The sequence below is a fragment of the Dipteris shenzhenensis genome, chromosome 21, assembly GCF_047967505.1.
Source record: "Dipteris shenzhenensis isolate YYH24624 ecotype China chromosome 21, Dip_SZ_1.0, whole genome shotgun sequence".
In the NCBI taxonomy this organism is placed as follows: Eukaryota; Viridiplantae; Streptophyta; class Polypodiopsida; order Gleicheniales; family Dipteridaceae; genus Dipteris; species Dipteris shenzhenensis.
In genome coordinates this window covers 5,146,421-5,168,115 of record NC_141616.1, presented here as the reverse complement: position 1 = coordinate 5,168,115, position 21,695 = coordinate 5,146,421, and the positions used below count along the sequence as shown (strand labels likewise).

Here is a 21,695-nt window from a genome sequence, read left to right as displayed (position 1 = left end):
ATAGGTGTACCAGACATCTCTCCTGTTGCAGGACATGGTCTTGATAGTAGGAGATCACAGATTCTTTAATAAGGGGAGCCCACACTGAATCTGTAGGGCTCGGCACCCGAAGCCAAACCTCCGAAGATATCAGACTAGCGGCAAGTTCTGGCCCTATAGAGACACCCTCATTGCCTCATCACTACCTTGCAACGCCCAAGGGTGCTTCCTGGAGCAAGGGTCAACAACAGCGTATCTCGAACCTATTTTTTAGAGATTCCAAGAATCCCAGTAGGAGCCTAGTCAGCCCTGCACAGAACTCCAAATATTCATGGATGACACGACAGGATTCCCAGTCATGCCCCTCCACTTCCACCTCATGCATGTCACAAAAAGTGCATAATCTCAAGTCTTCGTGGTGTCATGTGCTTGCATTTTCGTCACCCTGTCTTGATTTGAAATTTGCAAGATGAAGTTCGGAGTTGACCCATCATAAGCCATACCACGTGTGACAGGTGGATCTGTAGATCTTGAAGTGAATGAAATCTCTTTGTCATGGCACTGCTCATCTTTAGCTGCATGGACAATGAGAGAAAGCCTTCTTTATGTCTTCATTTGAGTATCATTTCCTCCCTCCCTAATCTCTCTCTCTCTCTCTCTCTCTCTCTCTCTCTCTAATGTTTCTAACATGATATCAGAGCAGGTTCACCCTGCCATAGCTGCCACATCACCCTGCCATAGCTACCACGTCATCCTAGACCTAATCCTAACTCAAAACCCTAATTCTGTTCCAGCTTTTCTTTCTGCAGCTGCCTCAGCCCTACTCTTTTCCGCCTCAGCCCTGCCACTGTCCTGCAGCCATTTGCCCTCCTTTGTGCCCACTCAGCTTCACCACAGTCTGCCTCTCCATAGCCGTCTCCTTTGTGCTCATTTCGCCTCCTCTTCCCTGCTGTCTGCACCCGTTTTGAGCACCTCCTCCTGCCACCTTGCTGCTGCTACATAGCCATCCTGTGACAGCTGCATATCCGACCCCTTTTGGCCACCTTTTCAAGCTTTTCGAAGACCACCTCCAAGCAGTTCCAGCCAGTTCCAGCCCCTGCCAGTGCTGCATGGAGGCCACCCTCTACATTTCAGAGCATTCTTCTAGTGCTGTGTGCATTTCGGATCATACCAGGCTTGCACGTGTGGAGATCCGAGCCATTTCCAAGCATTTAGATTCCCATTTTTAGGGGTTCTAGGCCACTGCAGCAGAGCTGTTCATTCACGCACGTCGGTTGGGATGTTTGAAGAGCTCTTTGACCTATTTTGGAGAAGCTGCTTGCATTTGCGAGCTGCTTTGGGATTGTTGTTGCAGAGCCACCTCCTTCATATTCTTTTTTGGGGCTGCTCCTTGCCTCTCATTCATCCGGGGGCTGCTCTATGTCCTTGCTTTGCATTTTGGAGCACTCCTTTGGCTCTCTTTAGCCTCCTTGCATCTCGGACTTGCTGTTTGCTTTCATCATGCTCCTTGCCATCATGCCTTCATTGTCCTCCAACTCTTTGCTCTTGGAGAGTTTCAAAGGGGAAGGCTTTCCCACATGGCAAACCAAGATGCAGCTGCTTCTTATGCGCAAAGGTGTTTGGGATGTTGAGGATGACAAGGTTGAATTACTTGATGAAAAACACCAAAGGATTTAGAAGTAGCAGAGTGCTAAGGCCATTGCCCTCATAGGTCTTTGCCTGGCCGACTCTCTCATCCATCATGAGAACTTCAAGTTGACAGCTAAGGAGATTTGGGATCGCCTCGAGACATTGTTTGGTGATAAAATCACCAACTCTAAAGTCTTTCTGAAGCTCAAGTTTTATGATTTGAAAATGGAAGAGAGTGATGCGTTGAGCGATCACCTAGCATGGTTTCAATCTCTTGTTCAACAACTTTCAAGTTTGAAGAGCCCACCTAATGATCAAGATAAGATGGCTGTCCTTATAATGAATACGCATGGAATTTCTCGTTTTGAGCAAACTCTTGAAGTCCTTCGCCTTGCCACTACCATGTTTGATGATATGGTGGCACTACTCATTGAGAAGGACTATCGCAATAAGGAAGCCACTCTTGCCTCTCCTAGTGATCAAGCATTTGCTTCTACAAGCAAATGGAAGACCAACAAGAACATTATTTGCAGGTTTTGCAAGAGGAAAGGACACATTGAAGCTCATTGCTTCAAGAAGGAGGAACAAGGACAAGAGAAGCACCATGCCAATCTCCTTGCCGAAGAACAGGCTGAACTTGAAGAGCCCCTTGAGGAGATCCAAGTAGCCACAGCTGATTTAAGGAGCATTATGACTAGGATTCTTGGGCTTACTAAGCTCTTTATGCTATGTATTTTTTGTGTTGAGTCAAATAAAGGTTCTCCGCCTTGAGTTGTCCCTCCAAACAGAATGTATTTGAAGTCAATAAGAGGTACTCTGCCCTGGGTTGTCCCCAAAAATGAATGTTTTGTCTTTTACTTTGGTTTGATGGTATTGACCACCCAATTCAGAGTAAGGAGGGGTGACGAGTGATGGTTTTCCCTTACCGATCGCAAGTTGACTGAGAAGTTACTATCACACAGGAGGTGTTGGATAGCTGGACTTGCTCTTTGCACTATTGCAATGGAGTGGGAATGGTCAACTCTTTGCGTGTTGGGTCTCACTCTTTGCTCTGCCATGTGCACTCCTTGGGAGGTGCCATGTGCCCTCCCTAAAGCAGATGTACTAGAGGGTTTCTCGCTGTCCCATAGACCTTTTGGTCTCCAGTGGACGTAAATAGACTTTCTTTCTTTCTTTCTTTATGAAGGGGGGTGTTGGAGATTTCATAGCCAAAGAGTGTGGTAATGTGATATGTTGGTATGTAGTACTATGAGTTCTAGTACTAGTTCAATGCAGCCCGCCACATCTTTCCTTCCACTACCCGGTCCACCCGCCCTCCACCCGCTGGCTCCACCCCTTGCAACAGATGGTATGATGACGAGTGCAAAGCATTACGCCGCACACTCTGACTCACGACCCAGCGAAACGCTAGGGCCAACCCACGTCTCACCAGGGATTATCGTCGACTAGTCCGTCGCAAGAAGCTAGCCTTCCTGCGCCAGAATGAGGATACGCTACTGAACATTCTGTTTAGTAGCAACTCCAAGGATTTCTGGAGGAAATTCCTAGAACGCCGATCCCCCTCCCCCCTCACCGACACTTCCCTCTGGCACACCTACGCACGCACACTCTATGATATCCCTGATCAGCCTCCTCCCGACCTCTCAGCCACCCCCCGCCCCAATTCTTGTATCCTCTTCACAACCCAGGGAGTCACCCACGCAGCGCATAAGCTTCATAACGGTCGAGCTAAGGATCATAAGGGCCTATGCACAGAGTTTGTTGCCTATGGCATTAAAACTCTAGCCCCCATCCTGGCAACGCTGTTCAATGAAGCTGTCCGCCACGGGTTCCCCAGAGCCTGGACCCTGAACACTTTCACACCCATCCACAAAGCAGGAGATCCCATGGATCCAGGGAATTACAGGACCATCATGGTTGGACATGTTATGTCCAAGATCTATGCATCAGTGTTAGATGGCGAGGTCAGTGCTCGCGCAGAGATACAGGGGCTCAGGGCATCCGGACAGGCCGGCTTCAGGACGTATCACTCGACTTACAATCACATTTTTACACTTAGAGGGATCATTGAGGAGGCCAGACACAGGAGACAGAGAGTATATTGTTGCTTTGTGGATTTCCGCAAGCCATTCGACACCGTTCCCCACGCCCGACTCATCAAACGTCTGCAAGAATTAGGCTACGACTCGACGATTATCTGGGCAGTAGTAGCTCTCTATGAGCGGGTGACGGGGCAGCTCAAGATTGGCACCAACTGGACCCCAGAGATCATGAGCACTATCGGAGTCAAACAAGGATGTCCCTTGTCACCGACTCTATTTGGCCTCTACATCGACGAGCTCGAGACCACCATCAGGACACTCGGAGGTGCAGGCTGCTCTCTTGCGGAGACTGCCATCCAGATTCTCCTATACGCAGACGATGTAGTACTACTATTCTCTTCTGCTACTGGTCTTCAGCAACACTTGGATGGACTTCAGGTCTTCTGTGATACACATGACTTGAAGGTCAACCTTGGGAAAACCAAGGTGATGATCTTCAACACTTCCAGACCCGCTATGCACCGAGAGCAGCCCCTCTTCGCCGACGACCCTGTTGAGATAGTTGACTCCTACACATACTTGGGCGTTGTCTTCTCAGGCCCGATCTTCACGATGCGCCCGACCATGCAGGCCAGGATCAGCCGGGGATACGCCGCTCTTGCCAGGCTGGAGCGACAGTGCTACCACTCCCACTTCTAGGACCCGCGAACCAAGTCTCTCCTTTTTTATTCTTTGGTCCGCCCAGCAGGCATGTACGGTAGCCCTTGGTGGAGAGTCGACCTTTCAGACACAGAGTGGGCTCGAGTTGAGCGCCTACAGATACTGATGTTTGCTCGAAGAATCCGTAGCAAACCATCGGTACCACACCAGATCATTCTAGCAGAGTTCGACGCCTCACCCCTACAGCTTGATGCGACTTTTCAGGCTATCACCTACCTCCACAGAGTCATGGATTTTGGCTCCTCCGCTGACGGTCGCCTCCGCCTACCTTGGTTAGCCCTATCCTCCTCTATGGCCTTATCCGTTGATGGGGACCAGCGATGCTAGTATAGTCGTCTTTCCAGTTGGTTCACCCGACTGGACCTCGACTTAGACCGGTTGCCTCCTTTTCAGTACAGCGTTGACGCTCCACCATCTCCTCTCTCCCCCACTGACCAGGAGGTCAACCGGCTCATTCGGGCGGATCTGCTCCAACTCCACACCCGACGGACATGGTTTCTTCACTTCGAGCTTCATGTGAAGCTCGACTTCTACCGCCGACACTGCCTCCAGATCTCATAGGAGGGCTTCATCACACCTCCGGGGTACACACAACTTCATCTACCACATGCGCTCCGGATCTCCCTCGGTCAGTTTAGGGTCTCGTCACACCGATTACGGATCGAGAGTGGACGCGCAGAGGGTATCCCACGAGAGGACCGCCTTTGCCTACTTTGCAACTTACAGGAAATCGAGTCGGAGGAGCATTTTGCTTTCACATGTCCTATCTATTATGCCATTCGAGGCCGATACCACTGCCTCTTCCGCAACGGATTCGGCTCCCTCCCACACATGCTACAATTCTCGGATCAGCGGTGCCTAGCCGCTTACATGAGATGACCCGCCACCGAGATACTTCTCTCTGAGCACGGCGACACGAGCAGCACACACAGCGTGAGGACACCCAACGGCCTATCACTGACTTCTTTCAATCACAGGATACCTCTTCTCAATCTAGCCGACGACGCGGACGTGAGCGAGAGCCAGAGCCACGACAATTGCGTTAGCGGACAGACTCACACATCCAGGTCCATGACATCTCGTCTTTGCTCTCGGCCCGCCCCACTGGGGTTACCGTTGTCCTCATCCACAGGGCCACCCGCCGCCCCTGACGACCGAGCTCAACTAGGCCGTGTGACGTCAGAGGCCAATTATCTATCGCAGGGTTTTTTCCGACTTCCCATTTGACGGCCCCTCTATGATTGGTCTCTGACGATCACCACCTGCACATGTATACTGTATCTCCCCCCTCTGCACCATTTTTGGTGCCCCCCCTTCTTCTTCTTTGTATCATCTGGAGGTAGACACATATTTTTTGTATCAGGACTAGACACATAGTCCTTCATAACCTCTTTTTTGTAGAAACGGTTGGTTGGCCCGTTTTGAGACCACCACCGTTATGCTCATTGTATCAGTTATCTTTAGTCTCATAGACCTTCACGGTCTCCCGAAGACTTTAATAAACTTTCTTTCTTTCTTTCTTTCTCTCTACACACAGTTAGGACCCAAGACAACATGTCGGGCTGGACCCCCCCAAAGGTACTTTATTTCTTGAAGAGAGAATCTACTACAAAGAGTTCAGCGTGGAGCTGTCTGATACAAAATTCAACGTGAATCCATATTACAAGAGCTTCAAGCTCATTTCAAATTGGCAACATGCCACTTGTCTAAAATCTAGACTAAGTCCTATTACATGCCACTAAGGGCAACTCTGGAGTCTTCGAAGCACTTGGTCACGCGAACTGCCTCCTAGACTCTTGTTAGGCTCCATTGCGCTTAGGAAAATAACTCTTCCTAGTACCTACAACAATTAATTAAAGCGCACCACCATGGCACCTATTAATTGTTAGCGCTTTGCATGCACATAACACGTTGTGGACTAATTCTAGTCACGGTGGACGTCCCCACTGCACACATAACAAATATATAAATATATTTATTCTCTGGTTGACCGGAGTCAACACTCTTGATTATAATTAATTATAGTCAAGTCTCTCCAACCGAAGTTAGCACAACTCTCCAACCGAAGTTGGCACATCTTGGTTAACCGAATTTAACGCATGCCAACTCTCGTTGACCGAAGTCAACACTCTCCAACCGTAGTCAACTCTGTGGTTCCTAGTTAACCGCAATTAACCCTCTTAGTAATGAACCAAGTCTCCCCGACCGAAGTCAGGCTTACTTGACTAGAGTCAAGTATCTTTGACCGTAGTCAATTCTTTGACCATTAAAAGGACTCTTTGATCATATTTAACCCAAATGAAAACTCTTTAATTATGATCAAATAAATAGTCAACTATACTTTGACTTAGGATATTTACATTGTAGTGACATCTCCTCGGCTTCTATTCAGTTGACCTCAACTAAAAAGCTTCCTTGTGAACATCCAAAAGCTGTGGATGATCGGACAACATGTCTTCATCCATCCACTTGGCATCCAATGCCGTATAATTCTTGAATTTTACGAGGTACCTGTAAAATTCCTTGCCCTAAGGGCCTGTGCGTACAATATGTTACACGATCTGCTTTGACTTTGGTAGTGTGTTTCTGTTTGCGAGCAGATTGTGAGAGATGTCCCAACCCGCAAGACTGCGAATCCCACTGTTCGGCGAAAGCGAAAAGTTAGACAGCACTAACTATCCACTCTGGAAGTTCAAGAAGAAGACCATCCTAGGCGCATACGAGCTTTGGGATACTGCTACTAGGGTGGACGTGAAGCCGGTTGCGAGACCGAATCCAATCAATGCAGGACAACAGATAGTACCAACTGCGGATGAGATTCTCGCGTGAACAAGAAGAAATGCAGATGCGATGTATTCTATTGTCTGCAGTGTAAGTGATTCTGTTATGGCGTTAATATAACATATCACCACAGCGGAGGCATGAACGGTCTTGAAAAATCAATACGAGACCACAAATTACAATACGAGACTACGAATTAGAAGTGGATTCAGAATCTGGAGACTCGACTCGCGAACGAGAAATTGTCCGAGTCTGAAACAACAGAGAAGTTCATCACCAGGGTGAAGAACCTGTGCAATCACATGACTGCGATCGGCATCACCATCACCAGCGAGAATCTAGCACGAAGGTGCATACGGATTCTCCCACCAAAGTATGACGGTCTTGTTACGGCGCTGAATACGTAGAAAAAAAATCTACCCCTCAACTTTGAGAATTTCAGCGCGATGCTTTTGGAGGAGATGCGTCAAAAGACGAGGACTGGAGAAGATTCAGCTTTCTCGACTGGATCAAAAAAAGATAAGGGTAAGGACTCTGATAACCCATCTTCTTCTGATGATAAAAAGAGAAAGAAGAAGATCAAGTGCTTCTATCGCAACAAGACAGGGCACAAGCAAAATGAGTGCCGGAAGAAGATTGCAGATGAGAAGAACCGAGTAAAGAAAGAGTCCAACAATAGCACGCAGACAGTATCAGTAGAGCTGTTCGTACCAATTGAGGAGATTTGCACGGAGGCAGTTGATGTACCTGCGGATGAACCTTGGATTATTGACAGTGGTGCATCGCGCCACATGACCAATCGAAAGGAATGGTATACCTCTATACATCCGGTAGGGAAAGACATCCTCGTAGCAGTCGACAATGATGCAAAATGTCCAGCAAAAGGAAAAGGTACGATTGTGTAAACTACTCGGTGCTTTCTATCAATTCAGACAACGGATTTTGCAGAGGCATTCGAATGAGAGAATTGCGAGTTGCCAAACACATATACTTGAACTTAAGAGTTTGCAATTAAGCTGGAATTAAGACTTATACAGCTTAAACACAAAGTGACATCATTGGAAAATGCAATATGATTGAGGGGCCAAGACGGGTCCCCCCCCTTATCCAAGCTCACTTTATTCTTGAAAATGGAGATACAAGACCAAGGTGCAATGCACCTTCCAAACTGATGAACTCAGTGAAAACCTAGGACCTAGATACAAGACTCAAGAGCATATGTACAAGGTAGACAACAAAAAAACAGGACTCCAAGCTCAGGTTTCAACTCTTGGCTTGCCCAATCCACAAGGAAGAAGCCTGCAACAATCACCACTTTACATCCAACATTAGAGACAAGCACTAGTTTCTAGAAAGATAGTAGAGACAACATGAAATAGTGCTGTAAATGAGATAAACTTGACAATACAGGCTCCCTTCGTGACTTGACCCTTTTGTAGATGAAGTCCTTGATGCCTCTGAAGCTACCTTGGGTGAGGAGAGTGTGGAAATGGGACTGGAATGAGAACAGCCTAGAAAAACAGCCTGTAGGCTAGAGAGAGAAAGCCTTTATGAAGTGATAGCTGTAGAGAGAGAGTGCCAATGCTGATCCCAAGGGAGGAGATGTAAGAGAGGAGCTGCTGCTGTTCCAGAGGTGCACAGAAAGGCAGATTTCTGCAAGGGAAATGGGCTGGAACAGTAGAGAGAGAAATTCTGCAGTAGAGAGAGAAAGACTGCAGCAGGAGAGAGAAAGGGGCTGTGGCTGCTCCAGGCTAGGTGAAGGAGAGAGGATGCTGCTGCTGTTCCAGAAGAGCTGAGAAGGGGCAGATTTCTGGAGAGGAGGGGCTGGAACTGTAGAGAGAGAATGTGCTGTTGTAGAGAGAGAAAGTGCTGCTCAGGTGAGAGAATGGCCTGGGGAGAAGCTAGCTGCACTCAAGGAGCTGGAGAGGTTCTGCTGCATCATCCAAAAGGAGGGAGAAGAAAAGTCACGAAATTTTCACGTGAGGAATGAAGGGGAGAGGCCTTCTTTTATAGGCTCAGCCCCCCCCCCCAGGCCTAGAGTGGAAGGTGGACACTTGTCCCAGATTTTTGGTGGGCTGCAGTCCCAAGAGGACAGCCCACAACCTGCCCCAAATCTACCAGATTTGGGGCCAAACACTTGGCCTGCATGCCCTGCCACTTGCCATGCATGCTGCCACATGTGTGGCACAGGTGGACTGACCTGCCAGCTCAGATTCCATGTGGCAGTCTGCCACGTGTCAGCTGCCACATCACTCCCAAAAACCCTAAAATTTCAAAGTTGTCAGAATTTAATTATGATCGCACCCACGGGTTCCTAACAGCTTAGACTATCTATTGACGTACTCTAAGGTCATAATTGAGCCATACTGAGCTCATTTGTTTGTCGTCTTATCTTGTATCTCCATTACTCTTGGCATGCTGCCAGGCCCACACCCAAAGCTCAAGGAACATTCTCTTGAATGGTTCCTAGGTCGGTATGCAATCTGTGCATTTGATTGGTCCCATGTTTGGGTACTCAGGTGGGGTGTGGTTTCTAGATGTCCCTCTCAAAGAGAAGCCATCACTCTTGTGGATCACTAATGCCCATAACCCCAAGCAAGGGGATCCACCCTCAAATGCTAGACCTAGTCCCCATTGTCCGTAACTGAACAGTAGGAAAACATTTCATTTCTTAATAAGCATACTATTGAAAAACAAAAAGAAATAGTACCAAGCAAGTGGATACATGTTGAAGCAAGATGACATTCCCTCCGTCTTTCATTCGGTTGTTCGCAACTGAAATGCTTCCTCATAAGCATCCAGGATTTCAGGCCACTCCTGAAATGTAGCTCTGTCCACCCATTGGGCATCGGTGGATGGGAGCCCTCTGAACTTCAAAAGGTACATTTTGCGAGTCGTGCCTCGATGTCCCGTAGTGAAGTTATGCAAAATAATTTGCTCTGGGATCAACAAGATCTCAGTGTCCTCTACTTCAGGTGCATCGTCCAGTGTGGGCTCTTGAGGTAGTTCCCCAATGAAGGGTTTTACCAAGCTAACGTGGAAGACATTGTGGATCTTCCAATGCTCTGGAAGTCTCAATCGGACTGAGACATCATTTATTACCTGCAACACCTGAAAAGGACCATAATATCGAAAGGATAGCTTCAAGTAGATGCGCTTTTTGCCCACTTTGGTTTTTAACCGGGCTTTCTCAAATTTCAATAAGACCCATTGGCCTTCTTTCACTGCAAATGCCCTCCGTCTTTTATTTGCAGCTGCTCTTTGTTTCTCCTATGCCTTTTGAATGGCTGCTCGAACTGTGGCATAAGCAAAGTCATAATCCTCCACGAATTGATCAACGGCAAAGATTTTCTCTTTTGTTTGCATGAGTGGAGTTGGTAAAGATCTACCATATACAATTTCGAAAGGAGCTTTTCTAGTGGAGGAATGAATTGTGTTGTTATAATCAAACTCCACAAGAGGAAGGAATTTATTCCAAAAACGATCAACATACTCACTGACTTTCTCTTCTTGGCGTTGGCGCAGGATGTCCCACTGCACCATTGTATCTCTCTTAAACTCCTTAGGCAGGAAGTGCCTCATCAAGTTCTTCTTGAAGCGCTTCCAGGTGTGGGCTCGCTGTCCAGTGTTGACCATAGCTGCCCACCAGAGTAAAGCACGGTCTTGCATGTGCAAGACGGAAAACCGGATCTTCGCCTTGTCTTCGTACTCGTCTCCCTCAAAGAAATACTCGAGGTCTCGGATCCAGGCCAGCAAGACCTCGGGCTTGTCCTCTCCCTTGTACTTGGTAAACTTGAAGAGCTTATCTCCAAGAGGTACCTTATGCTTTGCATACCTTCGTCTCCGTGGACGTCTCGAAGGAGATGAACTCCGATGACGCTGTCTACCTCGAGGAGGGGAAGAAGAGGATGATCTTCCCTCCTTGTTGGAGTTGGTGTTGTCCGCACGGCCTCTTCCTTGGGATTGGGGCCCTATGTCATGAGTTTCTGCTTGGCTGCTTTCCAGCACTTGAACCTGTTGAGCAATGTTTGCCAAGAGAGCACTCAACTCATGCAGGTTAGGAGGAGGGTCACGTCCATTGGCTGCCATGATCACAAGATAACTCAATGAAGGAGAGACTCAACAAGAGAAAGCACAGAGTACAGGACCACTGCCTAAGCTCTAATACCAATGTAAACTACTCGGTGCTTTCTATCAATTCAGACAACGGATTTTGCAGAGGCATTCGAATGAGATGATTGCGAGTTGCCAAACACATATACTTGAACTTAAGAGTTTGCAATTAAGCTGGAATTAAGACTTATACAGCTTAAACACAAAGTGACATCATTGGAAAATGCAATATGATTGAGGGGCCAAGACGGGACCCCCCCCTTATCCAGGCTCACTTTATTCTTGAAAACGGAGATACAAGACCAAGGTGCAATGCACCTTCCAAACTGATGAACTCAGTGAAAACCTAGGACCTACATACAAGACTCAAGAGCATATGTACAAGGTAGACAACAAAAAAAGAGGACTCCAAGCTCAGGTTTCAACTCTTGGCTTGCCCAATCCACAAGGAAGAAGCCTGCAACAATCACCACTTACATCCAACATTAGAGACAAGCACTAGTTTCTAGAAAGATAGTAGAAACAACATGAAATAGTGCTGTAAATGAGATAAACTTGACAATACAGGCTCCCTTCGTGACTTGACCCTTTTGTAGATGAAGTCCTTGATGCCTCTGAAGCTACCTTGGGTGAGGAGAGTGTGGAAATGGAACTGGAATGAGAACAGCTTAGAAAAACAGCCTGTAGGCTAGAGAGAGCAAGCTTTTATGGAGTGATAGCTGTACAGAGAGTGCCAATGCTGATCCCAAGGGAGGAGATGTAAGAGAAGAGCTGCTGCTGTTCCAAAGGTGCACAGAAAGGCAGATTTCTGCAAGGGAAATGGGCTGGAACAGTAGAGAGAGAAATTCTGCAGTAGAGAGAGAAAGACTGCAGCAGGAGAGAGAAAGGGGCTGTGGCTGCTCCAGGCTAGGTAAAGAAGAGAGGATGCTGCTGCTGTTCCAGAAGAGCTGAGAGGGGGCAGATTTCTGGAGAGGAGGGGCTGGAACTGTAGAGAGAGAATGTGCTGTTGTAGAGAGAGAAAGTGCTGCTCAGGTGAGAGAATGGCCTGGGGAGAAGCTGGCTGCACTCAAGGAGCTGGAGAGGTTCTACTGCATCATCCAAAAGGAGGGAGAAGAAAAGTGACGAAATTTTCATGTGAGGAATGAAGGGGAGAGGCCTTCTTTTATAGGCTCAGCCCCCCCCCCCAGGCCTAGAGTGGAAGGTGGACACTTGTCCCAGATTTTTGGTGGGCTGCAGTCCCAAAGAGGACAGCCCACAACCTGCCCCAAATCTACCAGATTTGGGGCCAAACACTTGGCCTGCATGCCCTGCCACTTGCCATGCATGCTGCCACATGTGTGGGACAGGTGGACTGACCTGCCAGCTCAGATTCCATGTGGCAGTCTGCCACGTGTCAGCTGCCATGTCACTCCCAAAAACCCTAAAATTTCAAAGTTGTCAGAATTTAATTCTGATCGCACCCACGGGTTCCTAACAGCTTAGACTATCTATTGACGTACTCTAAGGTCATAATTGAGCCATACTGAGCTCATTTGTTTGTCGTCTTATCTTGTATCTCCATTACTCTTGGCATGCTGCCAGGCCCACACCCAAAGCTCAAGGAACATTCTCTTGAATGGTTCCTAGGTCGGTATGCAATCTGTGCATTTGATTGGTCCCATGTTTGGGTACTCAGGTGGGGTGTGGTTTCTAGATGTCCCTCTCAAAGAGAGGCCATCACTCTTGTGGATCACTAATGCCCATAACCCCAAGCAAGGGGGTCCACCCTCAAATGCTAGACCTAGTCCCCATTGTCCGTAACTGAACAGTAGGAAAACATTTCATTTCTTAATAAGCATACTATTGAAAAACAAAAAGAAATAGTACCAAGCAAGTGCATACATGTTGAAGCAAGATGACAGATTGCTCTCAAGTCAGATGGAGTTGTAAAACAATTGTTCGATGTTCTTTATGTGCCAGATATCAAGAGGAACTTGTCCGTTTCTGTGATCACAGATCGAGACGTCAAAGTTCACTTCGATAAGAATGACGCACAGATTTTGGATCTTCAAGGAAAGGTCATTGGTAAAGGTACACGACGCAACATCTATGAACTCTCAGCTTTCAGTGCTCGAGCCGATGTGAGCAACACTAAGCTGTGGCATAAGAGGTTTGGTCATCTAAACCTTAGTTCTTTAAAGGAGATGCATAAAAGTGGAATGATTGCAGACCTATCAAAAATTACAGCTCTTCCCGATGTATGTGAAGCTTGCATGATGGACAAGCAGCATCGGCAGCCCTTTCCTAAAGAGGCCGGCAGAACAAAGGCTCCTCTGGAGCTCGTTTATACGGACCTCTGCGAAAAGATGGAGACGAAAGCTTTGGGTGGTTCCTACTACTTCATGACGCTGATCGACGACTACAGTAGAAGCATATGGATATACTTCCTGAAGACTAAAGATGAGGTTTTTAGTAAGTTTAAAGAATGGCATGTAATGGTCGAGAAAGAAACGGGGAGAAAGGTGAAGTAGTTGAGATCAGACAAAGGTGGTGAGTTCACATCAAGTGAATTCGAAAGTTACTACAAAAGTCACGGGATCAAGAGACAGAAACCCCCGCCACATACATCACAACAAAATGGAGTAGCAGAGCGCAAGATGCACGTCATCTGCGAAATGGACAAGAGTATGATGAAAGGGAAAGATTTGCCAAAGACTTTCTGGACTGAAGCATGTAACATGACAATTTACATTCTGAATCGTAGTTACACGAAAGCTGTGAACGGGATGACTCCACTGCAGGCCTTTTCTAGTAAAAAACCTTCAGCTGCACATTTCAGAGTTTTGGATGTGACTGTTTGTGCATGTCCCTGATGCTAACAGGACCAAATGGAAACCGAAGAGCCGAAAGTGTATTTTCTTGGACTACAGTGAAGAGGCGAAGGGTTACCGTCTCTATAATCCTGTTACCAAGAAGGTAATAGTAAGTTGCGATATGGTCTTCTCAGAACAGCCACATCAATTGCAGGAGAATGCTTCTTTTCCAAACAACTAGGACCATGATATCCATCCAGTACAACCACTAACAGCAGACCGAACTCCCCCAACGGTGCTTGGGAGGATTCAAGATAAAGAAGAGGAAGAAGAGCCTGCAGAACCACAACGGCAACGGCCATTTCCGAAGTGGATAAAGCAGCTTTTAGGCGGCAGAGAACCTCCAGTCATTGAGAAGGAATCATCCAAACACCACCGGTCCAAGAGATTAGAGGAGCAAAGGACACAGGAACACTTGGTCAACTACGCTTTAATGACAGAGGTGATCCGTGCTGAAGAACCCAAGTGTCTTGAAAAGACACAGGGTGATGATAGGTGGATGGAGGCTATGCAGTTAGAGTATGCCTCCATAATGAAGAACAACACTTGAGACCTTGTGGATCGATCATTAAAACACAAGGTAATCGACACCAGGTGGGTGTACAAGATCAAGTTCAAGTCCAACAGTACATTGGATAAGTGCAAGACTCAGCTCGTGACAAAAGAATTCGAACAGGTACATGGTTTTGATCATCAAGATACTTTTGCTCCCACAGCTCGACTAACCACAATTTGCAGTGTTTTGGCTTTAGCAGCACATGAAGGTTGGCCCGTGTTTCATATGGATGTAAAATCCGCCTTTCTGAATGGAGATCTCAAGGAGGAGATATACGTGAAACAACCACCAGGTTTTGTGATCCCCGGTTCAGAAGGTAAAGTTTGTAAACTGAAGAAGGCACTTTACGGATTGAAACAAGCCCCACGAGCGTGGTACCAACGGATTAATGCCTAGTTTCTGCAAAACGGATTCAAGAGGAGCCCATCTGATACAAATTTGTATATCTACAAAGGAGGCAGGTGTATGATCGTGGTCCTTTATGTGGACAACCTTGTCATAACAGGGAACCATGAAGAAAAGATTTCGCATACAAAGCAGTTGCTAGGAAGAGAGTTTGAAATGATAGATCTCGAACTGATGCATTTCTGTTTAGGGATTGAAGTTTGACAAGAGCCAAAACAGATCTTCATCTCACAGCTGAAGTATGCTGAAGAGATACTGAAGGCATTTCGCATGGCTAAGTGCAAGACAGTTGGCACCCCTATGGAGGTTAACGTGAAGCTCTCAAATGAGGATTCATCACCACTGATAAACGAAGCAAAGTACAGAAGCCTTGTGGACAATTTGATTTACTTGTGCAACACACGATTGGACATCAGTTTTGCGACTGGTGTACTAAGCAGGTTTTTCAATAAGCCCCGGGAGAACAATTGGAGGACAGGGATGCGGGTGCTACATCAAAGGCACACTTAATTATGACGTCACCTATACCAAGGACAACATCTTGATTGGATTCTGTGACTCGAATTGGACAGGATACGTGGACAACAGGAGACCAACGATAGATTACTGTTTCTCACTTGGATCTAGAACTGTGTCATGGGTCAGCAAGAAGCAACCTACAGTTGCTCTTTCTTCTATCGAGGCTGAGTACAAATCAGCATGTTTTACTTCTTGTGAGACAGTGTGGTTGAGGAGGATTTTAGGAAACATGGGTGCAGTGCAGAACAAGCCTACGCAGTTATCATGTGACGATCAGAGTTGCATGGCGATTGCCGAGAACCCTGTGTATCACGCTTGCACAAAACACATTGAGATTCAATATCACTTTGTACGCGAGTTCATCGTGGATGGAGAGGTCGACTTTGTGTACTGTCCGACTACAGAGAATCCTACGGACATCTTCACGAAGACTCTTGGAAGAGACTTGCTGGAGAGGCATCTTCATCGACTTGACATTGGGCCAAAAAAGTAAGTTCACTTGCGGGTGGACATTGAGGGGGGTGTTAGATATCAATGCTCCACTCTCGTATAACTACGCAGGAACCAGCTAACTCTACTTGTAAGCCCTCCATATAAGGAGAAGCCATTTGAGTAGCTAGGTTATCCGGTAGGTCCTGATTTAGACACCAGATGGGAGCCATGTGTGGCCTGATGGCTCGATGGCTTCAGATAGAGTTGGCACACTACCAACTAGGCTACATGCAAGTCCGAGAAGGCATCCCATGACTGACCGCACTGAGGATAGATGGAGCATTTTTCGGGACAGCCCACTCTCAAGCTACGAGGCCCATTTGGAGCCCCAAATGATCCCAGGACTTTGGGCCGAACAGACCCTAGGTTAGTTGCTCTATTCTGCGCCACGGTTCTAACGTGTGATCGGTGACCTATTTCGGGACCGATCTCTAGTCGGCCGTTTTGGAATGATTGGGTCGATCTCCCAATTGGGTCTAACCAACTACGACTGGTGGCTATATAAGAGCAAGCCCGTGAAGCCCATTATCATCACTGGCTACAACAACCCTGATTTCTTAGCATCCAACCTCCGTCCTCTACTGTTTCCAGCATACCATCGAAGCTTCTCACACAGGAGCGCACGACTAGGAGACAGCGCCATCTATTGCATCAGTTTTACAGTAATCAAATTTTTTATTCTCCATACTATCTGCTTTTCTCTCTTGCATACGAGATCATGTTATCTGTTGAGCACACACGTTGTATTGTTTTCTTACATCATACACTAGTTACAATTGTGTAAACTCAATAGCTAGCTTATGTGTGGTTCTATAAGCCCATAAAACTTCTGCCAAGTGTCTATCCCAATGCCTTTTCTTGGTGTCTACAAGCTTTCCCATTGAATTGCACAACAATCCATTTGTTTTCTCAGCCAAGCCATTACATTGGAGATAGTATGACATGCACATGCTATGAATTATCTTTAGCTTATGCACCACATCTTTAATTAGTTCATTTCTAAAAGAGGTTCCTCCATCAGTGAGAATTTCCAAAGGACAACCAAAGCGTGAATAAATTTGATCAAAGAGAAATTTTGCAACTGTGCTTGCCTTGCTATTGACTGTGGCCTTGGCCTCTGCCCACCGAGTCGCATAATCTGTGGCTACCAATAAATAATGCTTACCCTGAGATGAGCAAGGAAGTGGTTCCACAAAGCCCAATCCCACCTCTCAAATGGTCCATATGCTGAAATAGGCTTCAAGGGCCCAGAAATCAACTGTCGCCTTCCAAACTTTTAGCATACTTTACAACTTCGACACCATTCATATACATCCTTATGGAGGCGTGGCCAAAAGTAACCTACATTAAGAATTCTCCTAGCTGTGCTCGCTGAAGCAAAATGACCGGAGCATTCATGACACATTTCTAAGATTCTCCTAATTTCCATGGGATGGACCACCCGATGGAGCACTTTATCTTTTCTTAATTTATAAAAAATGTCATCAAAAATAGTATAGGAACAAGCCTTCCTTACCAATCTCTGCTTCTGTTGTGGAGTTAACCCTTAAGGAAACATGCATTCTTCCACATATTACTGAACATCCTGCTGTTCTAGCCATCTAGTGTCTACCAAAGAAACCCCTTGGTCTTGTACTACAATGGATTGAGTAGCTATAACTCATCTGCCCTTTGATTTTCTTTTCTGTTTATATGAATAAACTTACAAAAATCAAACTGACTACATAGTACCATAGTCTTTTGATTTGTCTTGTAATGCCCTTGCATTTGCTTTATAATAAGCTGAAAATCTCCTCTTACTTTCAATTCTTTAACTTGACTTTGAAGACAAATCTCCAAACCAAGAATCAAAGCATTATACTCAGCTGCATTGTTAGTTGTGATGCCTGGAAGCTCTTGTCCTCTTGTTCACACCTCTTGACCTTCAGAATTCATCAAGACTATCCCCCCGGCTCCTTGTTGGCGTGAAGGACTAAAAGCGCCATCAAAATACAAGACAAAAGCTGTTTGTGGTGTCTCCCTTTCATCATTAATGTCCTCCTTATATTTCTTTTCTTCTCTTAGATCCTACCGTCCTGTGAGCAAATCTGCCATAGTGAACCTAGTGGTATTTTCAGTGACAAAAGAGAAAGAGAACTGTTGAAGCTCTGACAACCATTTTGCAAATCTCCCCCCAGGATTAGGCTTGCGAACTAGATATGCTAGTACAAATTGAGAGATAAGGAAGAAAAATGACCCAGGTAATAAATAGGAGCGAAACTTTCTGACTAAAAACACCAAAGAGAGGCTTGCTGGCATAATAGATGGGTTGAATTCTACATGCCTCTCCTTTTTGTAGCAATATAGCACCAACTGAATGCAAAGATACACTTGGATTTACATAAAAGTCTTGAGACCAATCAGGGGCTTCAATATTAGGCCCTCACTCATGGCCTCCTTAAGTTACTGAAAAGACTCTTGTTGCTCCACACCCCATTGGAAAGAAACTCTTCTTGTCAACAAGTTCATGGGATGCACTCTCTCTATAAAATCATCACAAAAGCGTTGATAATACTTGCTCTTTCCTAGATTTCTGCGAACACCAGTGACACTCTCAAGACTTGGCAATGCCATGATTACTTAAATATTGTCAGGATCTATTTGCAAGCCTTCTTCAGACACAATATGCCCTAACAAGACTACTTTTATTTGGACCAAATGACACTTGCTAGGATTTAGACACCCTTTTACTTCATCAATCCTAGCTAAGGCCATCTTTAACTTCTCCATGTGATCCATGCATAGTTTAATGAAACGTTTCATAACGTTGAAACGTGAAACGTTTCAAAAAAATAGGTGAAGTTTCAAAAAACCAGATTGTATTTTTTTGTCTAAAAAATATAAATTTTATGCATGGACATATACAAGCCTACCATATACCAAATGAATTAACAGTAAATACATGTAGGTTGTAGCATAACTATAATTCAAATGCTAATAATGAACTGTGTGCTGAGTGCATATAAAAGAAAATAGATATGCCAAGTGCTCACACACAAAATTATCAATGCGAATATGAATTACCTGTCAAGTTATCCAGTGCCTAGTCTATTCCTTTTTTTAGTGTGTATAAGTGAGAACACACTCCAATTCCTTTCACAGGGGCTAGATGAACAATCTTGTGAAAGGACTCGGAGGGCAATGCGCTTCAACTCCGGCGTGCCCCGATCATACTTCTCCCACCAGGTAGCAGGCCTCAACTAAGCATCACGGAGACATGCACGAGCTGATCCAAACTCCCCAAAGGAGTTCCTAAATGAGAGGAGTTGGTCCTCCAAAGCATCTTGCAATATTGCATCTTGATATGCACGTTTAAGGAAACCTGTCCACCCTGCAGTCAACTCAGCATCGTCCGATTGGTCCTCCCTCCTCCATAGAGGATGCAAAATGTGTGGCTACTGCATGAATAGGCCTATGGAACCATGTACATCTTTTTTCCCACAAGGCCATAATCTCTTGCTCTCTCTAGGGTGCAAATGAAATATATTTAGGTTGCTGCAAACCTAGAATCTAGATTCTAGATTCTAAATACAAATGTAACATCATACATGCAAAGCCTTAAAGCTGCAAATAAGAAAATTAATTGCAGCCAACACTGAATTGAAAAGTCAAGATTCCTGATTTGCATTTACCTTGTTGCATCAAGCCATGTGCACCCTTTCAATGCCTCTCCAACCTTCTCCATGAACTCATACACGAGTCCAATTGTGCATCCTTCTCTATCAACAAGTCAAAGGGTACTGAAAACGGGCTGCACAATCCCCACAATCTCCTCAGCTGCATGCCAAAAATCACCATCAAACACAATGTCCTCAAAGGCACGTGCCTTTGGTTTGCTGGACTTATCCCAGCTCAACCATTCCTCACTGACTACCATGCGCCTTAAGTTAGACTTCACCTTTACCAAGCGTGACAAGTCTATAAAGAGATAGGCAAGGCGGGTCTTTGAGGGCTTCAGAATCTCATGGGAGCTATGTTGCCAAAAAAATGCAAGGGCTCTATGCTTCCTTGTTAAGAAAGTTACCATGCTCCGTGCCTTGTCAACCACCGAGGAAATCTAAGGAAGCTTCCCTATGTCCTCTATAAGAAGATCTAAACTGTGTGCAGCACAGGGAGTCCAAAAGATATGCGGATAGTCACTCTCAAGTAGCGCACCCATGCACTGACAGTTACTTGCATTATCTGTAACCACCTGTACTACATTCTGAGGCCCCACATCCTCTACTACCTTCTTAATGTGGCTGTAAATGTACTCACCTGTATGAGATTCATTTGATGCATCTATGGATCTCAAAAACATAGTACCCACGTAAGATGATACAAGAATGTTAATGAGCGGGCACCTCCTGATATATGACCACCCATCACACAAAATGGAGCACCCGTATCTCCCCCATAATGCCTTAATAGGCTGCAGCTCCTTCTCAACTTGCAAGACCTCTGCTTTCAACTCTTGAGTGCGTAAAGTCTCTAAAGGTTAAAGGAAAGTTCACACTCATAAAAGAGCTTGCGAGTTGCCCGACGAGCAGATGCAAGCAAAGTTGTGATCCAACTGGCTCGTAAAGTCCCTAGCTTGGATGGTAACCTGGTTGAATTTGAAAACCTTGGAGGCTTCACAACTCGCACTGATGCCTGTCTAGTGGAAGCACTACCAATAGAAAAAGAAGCCCCTTGTGTAGGTGGTGAAAGTGGAGGAGGGGGTCCAGATGTCACAGATATAATGGGACTCCTGGAAGGAGATCCAGGACCTACTAGTGTTGATGAGGCCTCAACTTGTGCCCTCTTTGATGGGCCACTTGGTGTGCCTCCCAAGGAAAGAATTACATCATCTGAAACTTCTCCTACACATGGATTGACACCCTTTCCAGTGATACCAAGAATATGTGCCCTTACACAAGGTGCACTACCACAAAATGAGCCACCACAATGCTTACACTTCCATTGTTTCGAACCCGAAGCACCATCACCATACTGTTGCTCCACATGCACTTGCTCCCAAACAGTGTCCTTTGCTCGCCCCATCTCTAAGCTATACTATCCTAAGTCCTTGGAAGTTGGAACTGGTTACAAATTACTCTGTAGCCCTCTGACAGCAAGCTGTATACGAACCAAAGGGGCTAGTGAATCCACGAACAAAAGGGACTACTATCGTCATGCATGATGCGCTAACGAACATGCGTCCACGATGCACTTGCGCTCCTGTTCGTCGTTCAATTGACATTGGAGTAGCTATGCATGCAATCGATTGTTGCTCGTGGTACTTGCTTGCTAGCTTGCACCTATTGCGTAGGGACTAGGGCGCTTAAGCCTTGCAATCTGCCGACGCTTGGAGATAGCTAGCGGCGCAGGTATCGTCAAAAAGCATGAAGACCCTGCATGGCTAGTTGTTGTGCGCAAGGGATGGCTTAGTCAAGACTAGTGGGCTTGGATTTGCAGGTAATCGAAGAGCAGGGCTGTCACTTGCACATGCACGCCGCCGTACGAGAGATTTTGCCTCTACAGTTTAAGTCAAAAAGTACAAATTTTTATCTAAACCTACAGTACCCTAACCATGTTTCATTGAACATG

The 21,695-nt window shown here is 46.0% G+C and overlaps 1 protein-coding gene across 2 annotated transcripts in view; it reads right to left on the bottom strand.

Moving 5' to 3' along the window:
- The window catches only part of RAB18 (RAB GTPASE HOMOLOG B18), a 77,729-nt gene that overhangs the window by 17,307 nt on the left and 38,727 nt on the right, over positions 1-21,695 (bottom strand). The gene's annotated exons all lie outside the window — the stretch shown is intronic.